Here is a 17,131-nt window from a genome sequence, read left to right as displayed (position 1 = left end):
AAATACTAACTCAAGGGAACGTCAGCTCAGGTGTGGAAATCGCTTTCAGGGAAACACTGGAGGCACTGTCCAGATGCTCAAGACAGTTTGCTTCTGTTTTATGAATGTGAAAAAGGGACGCTCATTTGGCTGTAATGACTCCAGAACTCATAACTATGGACTTTGGTTTTTGCCTAACATGTAAAACCAAAGCAGCCATGGCTCACAAGTGCTGAGCACCAGACTTTTTTCAGTGGGTGCTTGAGCCCCAGAGCACCCACAAAGTCTGCCCCCAAGCCAGGCCTAATCAAACAATATCTTGGAATTATTTGGCCTATCTTGCTGTGTTTTTATATATAATACATGATACAGAATATGAATGCACATTCCAATAAAGTTTTCATTTTTTTGCTTCGATCTGAGATGGAATACTACAGCTCCGGGCCCCTAATATTAGTGAAGCTTCTCATTTCTTTTTAACTAGAGGAAAAGGTGTGCTGTGTTCTAGGTGATGATGCACCACACCATCTGCACCCCTCATTTCAAAATCCAGGATCTACCCATGTCCAGGGGTTTCGTGAAGGTGCTGTGCAGGGTAGAAACGGGGTGTTTTGTGGTAGGGGCTTTGTTGGAGAGGATGGAAAGAACAATGGGGGAATGGGTTGGGGCAGGCATCTGCATGTGAGGACAGGGACAGTCCAGACACCAACAACAGACAGGAGTGCTGGTGCTGTCATGGACTTTATCTGCCTCGTAGGCTCCCATTGTGAACCTAGAGATTTATTTCTCCAGGAAAGAAACTAGGGGAATCACCTACTTCCTCATCCTGCAAAGTCTTAGATCTATGTTGACTTCTTTGCATGCTGCGAACCCTATGAAATGCTCTTATAACCCATCTCTCATCTGGGGCTGGGCATTCATCAGCCTCTCAGTCCCAGGAGCGTGTCTCCCTTCAGTATTTCTGTGGTTTGCACTATTTGTAATAATAACAGCTTTCATTTTATGGGATCTGCTAAATGTAGCATGACGTGCTGCTTACTTCAGTTTGTGACACCAAGACCTTTGCATAGCAGCCCTCCCCAGCCAGGAATTTCATGAATAAACCACAGCCTGAGCCATCTGTAGGTCTGGCTGTAGTACGTAAAATGAGCCTTATACTCAGAGACTAAAGGAGCTCAATCTATTTTGCTTATTGAGAAAAGGTGAAGAGGTGATTTGACTGCAGTCTATAATTACCCCCCCAGGGAAAAGATAGCTGATAGCAGAAGGTTCTTTTATCTGGCAGACAAAGGCGTAGCACATTCCTGTCGTGAGAAGCTGAAGTCAACAAAGTTCAAAATGAAAATAAGGCGCATGTTTTTAAAAGGGGAGTTTTTCAGCCATTGGAACAGATGACCAAAGGACATGGGAAATTCTCCAGTGCTTGGGCTCTGCTCTAAATGGTGTGCTCGAGTTCACACACAGCTCACTGAGCCAGGTGCAGTGATGCTGCGGTAAAATCTCTGGCCGGTGTATACACCCAAGCTGAGACTGATTAAATGGTAGAAAAACACTTTCTGGCCAGAGGGACACAGGACAAAAAGGGGCTTCTTGGGGACCCTGAGCCAGCCACATCCCGTAGTCCCATTCGTAAATTTATCAAGCTCCATCTTACAGCCTATTAGTTTCCTGTCTCCATTGCTCCATGCAGAAGGTGTTGCAGAGCCTCCCTCCTGTCATGGTTACAAATCTTACACTGATTTTCAGCCTAAATGAATTCATGGCCAGTGTATACCCATTTGTTCTGGTGTCAGTGCTGTCCTTTAGCCCACACAGCTCTTCTCCCTCCCTGGTACACATGCATGCACCCTCCCCCTTCTGTGTTTATAGACAGCAATTGTGTCCCTTCTCTGCCTTCCTTTGGCTAGATCAAACAAGGCAAGCTTTTTTAGTCTCCTTTCAAAAGATATCCTCCTCATTCCCCTAATGACCCCCTTTTCTACACCTAAGCCAGGATGAATTCATTTTTCTTGAAGATGGGTAGCCACAAGTAAAACCTCTGACTTGGTGAGACTGCTCTGGTGGGTTATATCATAGCTGTTCAAGACTGGCTGAGGCTGGAATTCTTTGAGACAAGTGAATTCTTTGCTACTTTGAGATACCTGGACATACTTCACTTTTAAGTTACATATTAATCCCTTTAATCCTTCCATTAAAAAAAACCCCGCTTTTGGCATCCTATGCTCTATTCATTGCTGATCTTGCCAGTGGTTCTGTAAGAATGATGTCTGTGCCTGGCTGGATCCAGTTGCAACATTGGGACCACAGTCCTTCTACTTAATTTAATTAAATCCTGCAATTACTTAGTTCTAGGCCTTAAATGAGCCCCCTGTAACTAATTAGGACTGCTCATTAGTAACCAAACGAAGCACAATGTTTTGCTTTCTGCTCATTTTAGAACTTAAGGTGCACATATTTTTGTGCGATTCCAGAGCGCCTGCAGTTCCAGGAACTGCACTGGAGATACTTTCTAGTAACGACAAAGGAAGCTCTCCACATCAAGGAGCTTTCAGTGTAATTTGGACTTTGCCAGAGAGAAGTGATAATTGAGAAGTGAAAGACCATGGTGTACAGTGCTACTTGGGCATCTTCCTACTGTGTACTCGTGTTCGGGAGCAGTGTCCAGAGCACAGCCAGGCTGTGGGGCAGTGGTGGCAGGACGGGGCTGGAGGAAGAGAGTATTTTATAGCATGTGGTGCACAGGATCCAGGGGGCTGCTCCAGGACAGGGTGCAATATCAGGAATGGCTTGTCCGCTGGCAATGCTGCTCTGAGACACGGCATGCTGCAGGGTACAGTGCAGCAACACTCCTGGAGGCACCAAAATGTGACCTGTCTCTCCATGCTGCTTTGTATCCCACGTGCACATAACCCCAGCCCCGGGGCAGAGGAGAAACAGCCTGAGGAACAATATGGCTCTCTGTAGGGAGAAGGAGAAAGAACCAGAATGACCCCCCCCCACCACCACCATTTCATGGGATCCAGCTGAGATGGAGCAATTGTTTGCTGCCTTACAGACCAGGAGCTCTTGCAGCACTGGAAAGAAGGTGCCGTATAAACGAGGATCTGCCTTTTGCTTAGGAGTACGTGTGCTCCTGCCAGAGTCCCGCAGGACTACAGGTCGGACTCCTCCCTGGGGTAACTGCATTGCTACACCACAGGGACGTATTTGTCTCCACACATTAAAGCCTGTCCATGGTCACACCTCACCACCCTTGCAAGGGTGTAATATGGGGCAGGACTTGGCTCCTGACTGCTCATGCTTCATGGGGTTTTATAGCAAGTTATAAAATCCTCAAACAAAGGTGAGAAGAGTAAAAGGACAAAGTGTCTAAGGAGAATCATGAACTTTCACCCTTTCAGTTCTGCCAAGGACTCAAGGGCCCTGCTTATCTTCAGTGCTGTTAAGCTGCATGGGTTTTCCTGACAGCCTTCTCTCTCCTGCTATTGCTACTCCACCGAAGTGGTAAAGTGGTTATCTTATGATAAAGAACGGGCGGGAGGCCAACTCTACTGCAGCCTTCCAGACTGTGGTTTTATGAAATGCAGCTGTAATCACACACACGGAGGAGCAAGGACAGGTGTGGCTACTGTTCTGGGGAAAGGCTAGGACTGAACGAGGAGGTATCCTAGCCTGAACTTGGAAACAAGATGCTTATCAGAAAGCTACCGTGGGAGATCTTCAAAACGGATAAAGGAGAAGAGACACAGGAAGCTTCCTGGCTCTGGGACAAATTGGGATTTTCCAAAGAGCCCAGGGGAGTTAGGCACCAGCTCCCATAGAACGTCCCTTTGAAAATATGTCTCAAAGAATTATGAGGAAGATTCACAAAGGCACCTCAGGTGTTTAGGAGCCCTGATCCCATAGAAAGACACCATGCTCCTAAATCCTTCTGGTGCTTTGGAAGATCTGTGATGTCATCGCTACTAATAACTAGTATTGCTGGCTGATTCCATGGTGCTGCAGCAATGCAGACACACGTGCAAAGCATGACAGAATCAGCAGCCTGGGAAAGGGCCAGGCTACATGTCCACCTGTGCTGCGGCTCCAGGAGGGCAGGGAACCTCCTCACAACGCAATTGTCACCCGGGGTGACCCAAGCTGTGCTGCGCGGCCTAGTGCACATAACGGTGTCCCCCACCCAGCCTGTGCCAGATCCTGCAAGCAACTCATAAACTGCAGAGAAGCTGGGAGACCTCAAGAGGTCATCTCGTCCAACTTAGGATCAAACTTACAACATCGGTGCTACGCTCTAACCATGCTGCAACCAACTGAGCTCAAAAGCTGCTCTACCTGCTTGTAGGATGCTACACTGAGAGCTACCTGGGCAGAGGCCCCAAGATTTCTTATGAATCAGGGGCACAGCCATGTTCCCATCTCTGCTGCAAAGTAATTGTGCATGTTTGTTTTGAGGCCAAGCTAACGGGTCCCTATCAGAGATCAGCGTCCCAGTCACAAGGAGCTGGACACACATGTGCAAGAAAAACAGCCCTTGCTCCACCTGACTCGCAATCAAGACACGATGCTGCAGACGGATGGTCAAAGCAGGTGGGGGAGGACAAGAAAACAAGGAGGCAGCAGGGATCAGCGCAATACACGGCAGGTGCAGCACAGCACGGCAGAGGCTTAACTCTGGGTGAATGCTGCATCGCAGATACGGAGTTTAAGGAGAGATCAGGACGACAGAGAAGTGGCCCCAAGATGTCTCTGCAGAGCTCCTGCCAGGCATAAAGAACGGCGGACGAGGAGAAAGCGCGCTGATCCGACTCAGCAGCACCCTGTGCCAGCGTTGGGGGTGGGCTGGGGACAGAGTGAAAGCGAAGGGGGGTGGAGGGGAGGACACGCACCCTGGGGTGAGCGCGGTGGAAAGGGGGCAGACGACGGGGGATGCCAGCTGCCCCAAAGGGCAGAATTCTGCGCCTGCCAATGTGGCTTTCACTGCCACTGACTCCCACCGCGTCGCTTTGTGCTGAGGCAGACGAAATGTGGGGAGAGGTGATAAGTTGCAGGACGGCGGCTCAGGTGAAGGCAGGCAGGTGTGGCAAGATTCTTCATGAGAACAAGGTGGTGCAGAGTCGTGGAAGAAAAGAAAGTGTCCTGGTGATTACATCAAAGACACACGTTGCCTTTGGCTTGCGAGAAGGCTGAGGAAGCCAGGAAGAATAGCGCTGGGCTAAGGAAAGAGCAAGCTGAACGGATAACGTAGCCCCAGAGCTAGTGTTTGTCACAGGAGCATTATCCGAGAGAGTCGGATCTGGAAAAAACAGCAAAATTCAGGTTCTTTTTCCTTCTTGTGTTACAGTGCTTGCATCCACTAAGGCTTAAGGGATAACCGTGGGTGCTGCTTTAGTGCACAGATCTCAAGCCTGGAGGTCTCTCTCCCAGTACGAATTGCCCAGGGAGACTGCATCAGGACTCATGGAGTGGCTCGGGAGGCCGCTCGCTGTGCATATTTATAGTAAATATACCAAATCGATACAGTGGAAGCTCAGCACCAGGAGTGGGTCCATCACTACGCATCATAACTGTTACCTATGCTGCATCTTCCCCTGCCCGCTCGCACATCAGCAAATACAGAGACCCGCTCCTGCGCTAGCTGGCATGTATGTTCTAGGTCTCGATAAAACCAGCCGTGCGCGGCACCGGGATGGACCTCCACCAGCGTCCGTGGTGGTGAAAAGTTTAATGGCCATGGCTGGCAGCGTTCAGATTTAGTAGCCTGGAATTGTGAAAAGCTGCTTGAAAAAACCCAGGCAGCAGTCTGCACCCGTGTCCACTGGCATCAAGAAGTGCTGAAAGCAGACACACCAGCTTTGCAGCTCCTGGCCTTGCTGCGAAACCGAATGGGATGGAGCCAGGAACATGCCACGGCCTGTTCAAGTTTAGGAAAAGAACAGCAAGGAAGATGAACTGGAACGTGGTTTCCAGTAGGGGAGGGGGCAATTTCCAGATACTGCTTGAGGGTGTATAGAAACCCACCAGGAGTTTTAGCTGGGCTAAAGGTTTCCTGGGGTGGGGGTTGTTATAAATGTACAGGCAAGCTATGGCTTCTCCTAAGGACTGGGACTGCGGCGGAGAGGACAGGACTAGGAGAAGGTTTAGTTAAAACCACTGTCGTCAGCCAAACCATCCAACACCAAGGCTGTCAGGTGCCAGGGGGAGCAGCAGGGAAACCTCTCTCGGTGCCTGGCATGGAGGAGGAGAGGGTGGAACGGGGGGCATTCACTCCATCCCCTGAGACCTGGGCCCTTGCCTCTGTCCCTGCAGGCTTGGAGCTGGGAGTAATTGCCCAAGATCAGACATGAGCGCAGAGGGCACGCTCTATATAAACACAGCTGCCACCATGGTGGTGAATGTGGACTCAAGAGGTGGAGAGCGCTGGTGCTTGTGTTGGAAACCGCCCTTCACAAACTGAGTTCACTCGATAGCTCCGGCTTATTCATAGCAAATGCATATCATGTTTCCAAAAGCATCGCTTCCTTCCTAGCATGGGCATTCCCAGACACGCGGTAGGCCTTGGTGTGTGGTATGTGACGTCTCCTGCGAGGGCAGATGAAACGCCGCGGACGCTGCCGACTGTCTTGCTTCTGACAAATGAAGGCACGGTGCGTATGTGGGACCCTCCGCAGAGAGGCAAACAGCACCCAGAGCACAGACATCAGCAGCAAAAGCATTGCTATAAATACTCCCAAGCTGGATTTGTCTCAAACAAAGTAACCAGGAATGCAAGTGATCTCGCAGACAACGCAAGAACTGCAGGGCTCAGAAGCTGCTCAAAGAATAGCCCAATGGCAGCTGAAAATTAGGGTATAACTCGACTCCTTTTGGATTTTGCCCCCATTGTATTTTTCACATGACGCTGAAACGTTCAGAGGAAAGAACGGCAGCTTAATGCTGCTACGCAAATCGAATGAGATGAAATTCATTGCAACTGAACCCACTCCTGAAAGCTTCAAATGATCCTGATGCCTACTTTCTATTTCTGTTATAGTATCCCAGCCGGAGACTTGGGCCCTGCTGTGCTAGGTGCTGTACAAACAAGCAACACAGATGGCCCCAGCTCCATCTGCTCACTATCCAGCATTTGAAAGTCCAGCAGGTGCATTGACAGAGAACAGGGAGCGAGAGAGGAGGCAAGGCACTAGAAAGGACAGGTAACCACCCTGGCCCCCTGTGATCCAGACCCGTATATCGCATGGGATTACAGCGAGTCACTTGTTGAACAAAGGAAGGGAGTGTGGGCTAGTGCTAGGGCAGGGACCTGGGTGCTATTCCCAGTTCTGCCACTGACTCACTCCATCACCGGGGGCTTTGGCTGTCAAATGGAGAGTAACAACACTGAAATGCCTCACCGGGGTGGTTTGAGGTCCTAGATAATTAGTGGCTGCTCTGAGATCCCCAGATGAAAGGTGCTATCAGAATATTTCAGCCATGCAAGAGGCAAGCGCTCATTTGGATCCGGACATGGGAAGAGCCTGTGCCTTTGTCTCCCTAACGCCCAACCCAGCAGCACATGAGTCCTGCACTTTCCTTGGGTGAAGTCCACCCTCTGCAGGGAGCCAGCACAAGTCCTGGGTGCATTGCCTACCTCCGAGGGCTTCCCTGATGCCTGCTGTACTAGGACCCCCATGCCAGGTTGGCTTTCACCCTGGGGCGGTCCAGGATCCTCCTCTCATTGTGTGATGAGATTTTGGCAGCAGCATGGAAATATGTGCTTGGCAGGGTAATGGCATTCAACGTGGCGTGGGTGTGGCTGGACCTGTGACGAATGTTCCCATAAGTTAATGGCTATCGGAGCTTAGGATCTGGGACGACAGGGCTCCCCGCATCTGACGGACTCTTTGTCAGTCCCGTGAGACTCTGCAAACTAGAACAATGTGCAGAGGAGCCTTGACCCCATACCTTTCCCAAAACGCAGCCCGTTGCTTTTGCATCACTCCAGGGCGGGTGGAGCCCCACCATCTGCATGTATTGTTCTCCAAGCCATGCATGAATTCCTTTGGCTGGAGAAGGCTCTTACTATTGATGTGGACTCAGTGGACCTTTCTTTCTTTCTTTTTTTTTTTTCAGTATTTCACATCTGAGGCCAAATCAGCCTCTGATGTCTATTGACTGAGCAGAGCTCAATCGTTCAAGTCTGCATGGTGCTATCACCGACACGTGTCCTCCCTCCCAGGCCCTTCAGCCTGGGGCTTCAGATACTCCCAAACCCACGGCAGGCTTCCTACACGCGGGCTCCAAGCCCCTAGTTTTGCTTGCCCAAAGCCAAAAAGCCGAAGGAGCAAGCTAGAGGGAGAGCCCGGGAGCAATCCCCCATCACCATCAATTGTGTAGCCGAGACCCTTGCATTGGGAGGCATTGCAGACACTCGCAGGGGTGCCTGCCTGCGGTGGGCAGGTCTCCACCCTCGGCTACACTGAGTCATTCAAGGCCAGGAAGAAGGGGATCACCCCTGCCAGGTATGTAAAACCACCCGGGCCAAAACCATCGTCATGATATCTCCTCTGTGGATCTCTTTTGCTAGTTCAAGGTCACTATGAAGCAGGTTGCTGAGTGGCTGCAGGTTCGGGAAACTGAAGAGATCTTCTCTCCTAGGATATAGTGGGCTGGTCGCTTTGGGACCCCAGGAGCAGGCTACTTGAAAGAGGCCTTCTGCAGTGTTCGACCTCCTGCCTACATACTTGCTTGCAGGAGCACTGACTCCTTCTTCAGCAAGATGCCCCTCCCCCAGAGGTTTTAATTAGAGATGGCTGGAAATTTTCAGAGGATACCAAGTCTCGCTGGAAAACGCTGGTTCACTGAGGCTGGAATGTGTGATTCAGCCCATCCCGGGCTGGATGGCCTTCCTCTGAAGCCAAGCCACGGGGCAGATGGACTAGAGCAGGAGCCCCTGGCAGGGCAGGTTGTGGCGGGGCAGTCCCGGAGCCGGGAGCCTGGGAAGCAAGTGGGCTGTTGTCAGAACAACCCGTTTCCCGTCTCAGCTGCAGGGCTTGGGGCACTTCCAGTTTGTGGGGCATTGCAGAAATGTTTGGTTTCTCTCCGATTTGGACCAAACCCAAATGAAAATGAGATCTGAAAAAAAAAACAGAAAACCCAGCTTTGCAGCCAGCTCTGTTCCAATGCGCGCACACGCTCACAGGGGAGGCAGAGGCTGGATGTGCAGGGCCTCCACAAACTATTCTTGCGCTTGTTTGTTGGAGAGGTTTTGGGGGGGCTCGGGGTATTACAACAGCCGTCAGTGGAGAATCAGCTGAGCTAGCACATGGCTGCATTCCCAGCTCGGCAAGCGCTGTTGGTTTGCACTAATTATCGTAGCACCTTCCTTCCTGATGTCTGCAAGTCTCTACAAGTGACAGTTCCCTCCTCCTTGCACACAGCTTTGCTGGATGTAAAAACAGAGGTGCCCCCAAGGGAAACATTTGCTAATTCTTCGGCTGATATCTCACCCCGGCACCTTCTTTTCCTCCCCCCTCATTTAATGGAAACGGCATCTCCAATTTGGCCTCTGAAGCCTCTTTTCTCAGTGCTTAACTTATTAACCCCTCGCTCCGCTGCGAGACGCCTTGGTGTGCTCTGTGCTGTACGGACAGGGAGACCGAGGCACCGAGGAGCCCTCTGTGTTGCAGGGAGTGGCTGCCAGAGCTGGGATGAAAGCTCAGATCACAGATATCCCAGCCAGGATGTGCTGGCTCGGTCCCAGGACACGCCTATGGGAAATACGCCTGTCTAAGCAGGCCAAGCTGATGTTCTGAGGCGCACCAGCAAAGTGGGCCAGCGAGACGCATCCAGGGCCTGTCGGGGGGAAGGAGATACCAGGCCCCCAATGTCAGACCACTCTCATTTTCTGTTTGGTGAGGGGAGGTGGCCTCCCAGGGTGTATCAGGCCTCCCCCAGTTTCTCTCATAGGCCCTGGACACATCGTCACCAAGACTGGGTCTGGTGCCCAGCTCTGCCCCTGGCAGAGCCTGGGCAAGTCCCTTCGCTGCTCCGTGCCTCATTTCACCATCCGAAAACAACTTGGTTATCCCAGCTGGGAGCTTCAGGGCAGGACCTGTTCCCCTCCATGTGCCTGTGCAGCACCCAGCACCATGAGGCCCCAGCCTTGTTTGCTGCCTCGAGGAGGCTACTATAAGAGAAATAATAATAAAGATAAGGAGATAGCTGTATCTTTTAATTCTGGATTAGCTGGTACTACAGTTCCGGCTTATGCGTGGAGATATTTATCCTCTCAGACACTCAGGGAGACCTTGGAGGGTGAAGCCAAGTGATTTATGTGCATTTATGGGTTACACTCTTCTGTACCAGGCTAAGCATTTGGAAAAGAAAAGGTTTCCTGTACAACCGCACCCGTGTCCCAGCACAGCAGACGCGAGCACAGCAAGCTCTGGCCATAAAGCATTCGATGGCACTGTAGGGCATGGACCACGAAGGGGAGGGGACGCCCGGGTTCTGCTACTAGCTCCGGCCCAGGCTTTCTGCATGACCTTTGTCAAGTCACTTCACCTCTGGGTGCTGCGTGTCCCTCTGTGCCTAATGGAGATAGTCAGAAATAATGAGGTTAATTCTTACCTTCCCGAGGTTATGGAAGGCTTAATGAAGGGCCTAGGCTGTGCTTTGAGATCCTGAGATGAAAGGCGCTGTTGAAGCACAAGGTGTTATTAGGAAAACATCGGCAGTGACGCAGGGCCCTGGAATGACACCACCTGTTCAGGAACAGGCAGCCTGCAAGTGACGGCGGGTTCGAGGTCCCTCAGCGCCGGCTGGCAATTGGGTTGTGGGCAGCTAGGACCGGGATGGGGCCCTGCAGCTGGTCCCCGCTTCCAGGGGCCCGTGATGTCTCTAGAGCGATGCAGAAGAAGAGTGTCAGGCCATCCCGCCAGCAGGGTTTGTGCCAGCAGAGAGCACGGGGGCCCCTCCAGGCCTTCACCCACTCACCGCAGGGCGGATTATAGCTGGAGGTTTCTCCCCAGCCCCGTGCGCTGCTCGGGGCTGCCGAATCCCCACTCGCACCCTGCGCCAGGGAGGCTGGCAGCGGCAGATACAGCTGCTCGCCGGCATGTTGAAGCAACTTCCCTTGCTGCTCACACTCCAGGCCAAGGCTCTGATCCTCCCCTCCCTCCCTCCCCCTGAGCGGAGCAGACAGCGAGCACTGCTTGTTCCAGTGCAGGGACCCACCCGCACTGCAGGCCAGGCTGCCTGCACCCCGCTTGCATGGACAGGGAGGGACGGGGCAGGGAACTGGAGGGTGCTCAATTCCCCTGCCTGGAGTTCGGCGGGGAGTGCCGAGCTGGCAGGCCAGGAGGCATGGGCGCACCCTGCGCCTGCTCCAGATTGCTACGCGGGCTCCAGGCTCCTTCCACCCTTCTTCCACGTGCACGGCCCACCCTGACCCCTTCTTCCCCCGTCAGGACCAGGGACGAGGGGGCAGCCGGGAAGTCTCACGGGGCCGAGGAATCATTTGAAGACAAGGTGTCTGGCGCTGCCCCAGTTCGTTCAGACTTCAAGAGGCACATCTTCCTTTCCCAGGCAGCAATCTTCATGTAACGCTCAATCCCGAAAGCTTATATTTTCCCAATTAGCCTCCTTGCTTGGACGATCAGACTCCCCTTCACCTACCGGCTACTGTGGTTTCGAGGTAGCAGGTCTAGAGATCCGATGGCGTCATGTCCTGGACCTCGTCCGTCTTCACTCTCTGTGGTTGTTGGGCTGTCTTACCCAACAGCAGCTCCACTGCCCTTCATCTCCTTGCTGTCTGGAGGCTGGAGAAGGTGCCGGTGTATCAGTATGCGTTCATCTTCGGCAATGACTCCCAAGATCAAAAAGCAACCTCTTAGTACCCTGCTGCAGTCTGTAACCATTGAATCCCATCAGGAGAATGATGCAGGCAGCATCTACGGAGCGGGGCAGCTCCCACATCCAAATCCTCTGGATATATTTTTCGTCTGGCTTTCTACACATGCAAATGCTGGATTCCTCTGGCAGGGGTTTCTAACAGTTCATGAATTCCCGCTCTTGGTTTTGGTTAAGTGAAAGGCAGGCAAGAGCCCATGCTTCATTAGAGCGACCCTGTGATTGAACAGTGCTAAATACAGACCACTCTTTTTCTGTAGGTCCTTTATTATTCTGACACCACTGGCACCTACCAGTTAATAATCGAGGATAAAAAGGATGAGAAAGTTCATATCTAAACCCAAGTAGTTTGACCTCATGCCCATAAACCACAGCCGGCTGCCAGGTATTACTTTGCCAGGTACCCAGTGCCTAGCAAAACAGATCTGATAAGCAAAATCACAGTTTAGCCGTAGCATCTTTTAGCAGAGCGTTCTCGAGGAAGTTAGAAAAGCTTAGAACAAACACAAACTTTTTTCCAGTCTAGATTAGCAACTCACGTTTAATCTGATCCATTTTTTTTCTCCAGCACCAACATGGACGATTTTGCTTGATTTGGCTTGGCGCGTGCAGCACGTCCGGACAGCCACTGCCAAGTCGCCATTCATGTGAAAACAACATCAAATACGTCCGGCCCGCCTCCTCCATATTTTCACTCTCCCAGTGCATCCTTTCTAAGACTGTCCGGGCCATCCTATGGCGATACCCTTCATTGCTTTCTGCAACGTTTCCTGCCGATCTGTAGCTCTAGCAATCACTGCCCAGCTAGGGTTGTTTTCATAGATTTCATAGATTTCATAGACATCAGGGCTGGAAGGGACCTCGGGAGAGCATCGAGTCCAGCCCCTGCCCAAAGGGCAGGAAGTCAGCTGGGGTCACAGGATCCCAGCAAGATAAGCATCCAATTTACTCTTGAAGGTGTTCAATGTAGGGGCTTGAACCTACTCCAATTGGTCTGAGCAATGCCCAGCTTTAGACCCTGCACTTCTCTCAAAGTCTTTAGAGCGCACATTTCCAGGTCCCAAATCTCTCCCTTATTTGTCTTGAGCTCCACATGCCTGTATGCCTCAGGTCTTGTCCTGCAGTGCTATGGATTTTAAATCATGTCTATGTGGTCAGAGCACTGTTTTCCCTCGATAGACCTCGTTTTACACCGCATAGCTTTGCTTATTTGACACATTAATTGTGGGTCTTCTGGTGCTGTGGCTCTCCCACGCAAACTGCAGGTCACTCTTCAGGCCCAGATCAGGAGTCGTAGTCAAGGCTCCTATGCCCGCGCGTTAACAGCCTATTGCATGTGCCAAGTGTTTCAGAGCCAGCCCCGGTCAAAGGTGCGGCGAACGCCTCCCACCTCGCTGGCATGCCCTGCTTGCTGATCCCGTGAAGCGCTCTTTGAGCTCTTTCTGCTTCTCCCCCATTTTCTACAGTTGCAGGCTCAGCTCTTCTCGAGTGTGTCGCTGCTCCTTTCCCCCACGCAGAGCAATTGCTTTGCCAGTTCTGCTGATCCCTGGCACGACCTGGTGTTCAGGAAACACGTGAGAGGCAAAGTGCCGGACACACGTCTGCTTCGTACCAACCAGCGCCTCGTTGCCTAGTGCGAGCCTCTTTGGCAGGGGAACCTCGGGGGGACCGCACTTTGAAGCCCCTCCACAAAACAGCTGCAAGGTCTGGCTTCAGCTGAGTGATCGGGTCAGGTCGGCTGCATGGAAGTGAGCTCCCCGGGAGGAGCTGAGACCTGCTCTGGCCCACAGCAGCTAGAGCCCAACTCGGCACCCACCCCAGAGTCACCTCCTCTGCCTCCAGCCTGGCGGGGAGCAGCTGGGGGGGATTTAGCCCCAGGGCCACCACTCCGCACCCCCTCAGCAGCCTCCCGAGGATGCTCTGGTGGGGCCACTAGAGCCCAGGAGGCTGCTTGGACTGAACATCACAAATGTGGCTAAGGGGGAATGGCATTTATGGAGCAGTTAATGATTAGTTTGTTTTTCCAGCATTACCTTAAGCCAAATGAATGAATAGTGGGCCTGTTTGCTTATAAAGACAGCCAGCAAGTGGAGTCTGCCAGGTAAATATTTGATGGGGATGTTTAATTACTAATCTCTACCCTTTTGTCTCAGCAGCACTTGCTAATTAGGCAGCACGTTCAAGGCTGGTTCACCTTGAAAATGCGTCGCAGCGGCTTTGAACCGGCCACCTGCCCCGTTACCCCCTCGGCGCTGGGCCTGTCTGCACACTCGTGCCGGGGGAGGGACAGGTGCTCAGTGTCCCCAGTGGCGGGGCCCTTGTGCCACCTCCTTCCACCTGCCCTGTGCAAGCACCGCTGCTCGCACCCTCTTCCTCTCCTGCCCTGGCCATGCCCCTTCCCTCCCTTCCCCTCCACGATGAACCGGCTCCCACTCAGGCCCTTGCAACGGGCTCACGCGTGCCAAAAGGAGGTGGAGACCCCCGCCGCGCTGTAGCCTCAGCTCCCTGGGCCAAATCCCTGGCCCTTCCTCCTGCCTGTGAGGCTCCCCTCCCATCCTAAGCAAAGTCAAGAGGGACAGAGCTTGCCAGAGGGGTCCGCAGCAGACTGGAGCAGGGGCTGGCAGTGCCAACGCGGTCCAGAACAGCTCTGCTCGCCTTCCTGCCCGGATGCCACCGGTGCTTGCCCCCTGCAGCCTTTCTGTCAGAGCGGGTGGCTCCGAGGGTCCCAGAGACAATCTGGTGGGCGAGGGGTGCTCCGCAGGGGCAGGCAGGGCTCGCAGCTGGAAGACCTGCGCTTGCAGGTGACTTCTGTGACGCAGGCAGAAGAGCAGAGCGGAGCAGCTAAGCCCGGGTCCGTTGTCTCCTCCGTGCCGAGGTGGCAGGGAGGAGCAGAGCCCCGATAGCCCGCTTCCCTGTTCCCAGCTGGTGGCCTGCCGAAGCGCCTGTCGGCGTCACCGCGCCAGGTGCAGAGCTGGAGCTGCCTGGCCGGTCCGATTTTCGGACGTGCCCCGGTACAGAAACAGGCCACCGCCGTCCCCACAACCCCGCTGACGCCGGAGGAGCCGAGATGCTGCAGTGGATGCGGGGCACGGTCGACAGACAGAGCCACCAGCTGCCCAGGGCCGTGGGAGATCACGCTTAGTGGGACCGACCGACAGGCATCTTTCAGGAGCGGAGATGATCGGCAAAAACCCAACCCCTTGGGCGAGCTGCCGGTCCGAGAGTGCAGCCCGGTGGAGAGCGCGCGTTAGACTTCGCCCTGCGCCTCCCGGCCTGGCCCCTGCCTGCTCCACGGCACTCGTGAGTCTGCTGCGGCCCCAGCGGGGAAACCTTGGCTTTTTAGCTCGAACGCTGGAGACGTGGGCCTGCAGCCCGGTTCACGCCCTGGTGCTGGCCGAGACGGCGGCTGGGAGTGGAAGCCAGCCCGCTTGGCTCGGTCCCCCCACAGTTGCTAGTGCAATGCCATTGCCATCCCTCCGTAGCCAGGCCGGCAACGACGCTGGCAGAGCCGGAGGCCGAGCGGCACGAGGACGAGCCAGAGGGGCTTATCCAGGGAGGCTTGTGCTGGAGCAGCACCCCCCTGACACCGGGGCAGCGTCACCCGTTCTCACTGTCTCTCCAGACTTCTTGTATTTCTTGTGCTTCTGCTCTTCAGGCCCCAGCTGCTGGGGCCCCGGGACACAGCTTTCCTTTGACAACTAAGAGAAGTCCAAAACGGTGAAACCAGAACACGGTAAAGGCCAACAACAGGGGAGCCCAAAGCTCACTGCTTATGGCAAGAAACTCTTGTGATTCGGTGCCAATGCTGTAACAGGGGGTCCCGATCCCTGCGCTGTGAACCCCCACGTTCGGCCATCCAGAGCTACGCGGGTGCAGAGAGGCGACAGCCCCAGCTCAGGGCCTTGCCAGTGACTTGGATGCTGATGGCATCGTCCTTCCCCGCCTCCCCCTGCTCCAAGTGCCAAACGCAGGGATTCAAAATTTGTGAGCCTGGATTTGCACTCGGACGCTCGCTCCCAGGTTCCTGCCCGTGGCCGCCATGGACTGACTGCAGCAGAAGCAGGAGTCTGCCCCGGGCCAGAGCTGGTAACATGGGGCGGTCCCAGGAAAGCCCTTTCCTAAGTGCGAAACACGAAGCCTTGCAACCAGCTCCGGGTGTCTTTAAATCTACATGCAGAGAGCCGCTGTGCTGCCGTGGGGATGGCAGTGTCTGCCTTTACACACCTGGGCATTGCTACGGGTTAAGCACCTGCTTAAGTATCGCTTCTGGGCCTCTCGTGGGCCCAGATGGAGTGGAGGGAGGATCCAAAGTCCTGGACTTGAGAGTCTGGGATGGACGACGCTTGCCTGGAGTATCTGGGGGCGTCTGAACCCCAAGACCGCTGGGCTTGGGCCTGCACGTAGGATGCCTGCCACTGGATTTGGGAGCATCTGAAGTCCCGGGGTGCGAGGCTGGGCCGGAGGATGCTCGCCGGTTGTTGCGCTGTATACGATGTTTAGAACGACTGAGTTCTGCCCGCTCGGTCGATGCGGGTTTTGGGACGACTGAGCTGCGCTCAGTCGATAGGATCTGGAAGGGATTTAGCTCACTTGACCTGGAACATGAAATGTAGTCCAGGTGGATAAATATGCTTGTGCATAAACACATTGCTGAATCAGAGCAATCACTGGCGACACTGAAGCAGGTAAAAATGGCAGCGGTGGTAAAAACCAAGCCACGTCCTCCAAGTGCTTCAGTGCAGTCTCTGCTTTCCCCCACAAGTTCCTGGCATCCCCAGGGACATGCGGCTCCCTGCCCCCTGGACTCCAGGACACCTGTAAGGTAGCACGGGGCAAGGCTGCGGCCCCGTCTGTCCAGTGGCAGGGGCGGCGCACGCCAGCGCCTCCTGGCCGAGAGCTCCTCGCAGACCCTCTGGGCACCGGCTGGGCTTCTCGGTTTGTTCCCAAATGCAAACGCTTGGCTGCATTTTCCCCCTTTCATAACCTGAAAGGGCTCCTCAGGGCCTGTGCCCAGGGGCACGGTAGAGGACAGTGTCACCTTGGCGTGCAGCAGGAACAAGGTTTAATTGCCCCAGCTCAAACCCAGCAATTAGGACCAAAACAACAAGCCACGTATGTGGCTCAGGACAGATTCCTCCCCAGACCTCTGCTGTAAGGTGTCATTATGAAGATTGGGCTGCCTCCCCCAGCCCCTTGAAACGAGGATCCTGGGATGCAATTAGCTCCAGCCCTGGCAGGGAGGGGTTTATTACCTGTGGTTTAC

The 17,131-nt window shown here is 53.8% G+C and overlaps 1 long non-coding RNA gene across 1 annotated transcript; it reads right to left on the bottom strand.

Annotated features, from left to right (window-relative positions):
- Positions 1-2,210: 2,210 nt before the first annotated feature.
- LOC109318621 lies at positions 2,211-10,895 on the bottom strand. The gene is made up of 2 exons (XR_002103289.1): positions 10,588-10,895; positions 2,211-2,937 (listed from the first exon to the last, which is right to left on the bottom strand). It is a non-coding gene; the product is annotated as an uncharacterized LOC109318621 (long non-coding RNA).
- Positions 10,896-17,131: the final 6,236 nt, after the last annotated feature.

This window comes from Crocodylus porosus, unplaced genomic scaffold, assembly GCF_001723895.1.
Source record: "Crocodylus porosus isolate Cpor-Errol unplaced genomic scaffold, CroPor_comp1, whole genome shotgun sequence".
Taxonomy (NCBI): domain Eukaryota; kingdom Metazoa; phylum Chordata; order Crocodylia; family Crocodylidae; genus Crocodylus; species Crocodylus porosus.
The sequence above is the reverse complement of the archived record's forward strand: the minus strand, read 5'-3'. Positions and strand labels throughout refer to the sequence as shown.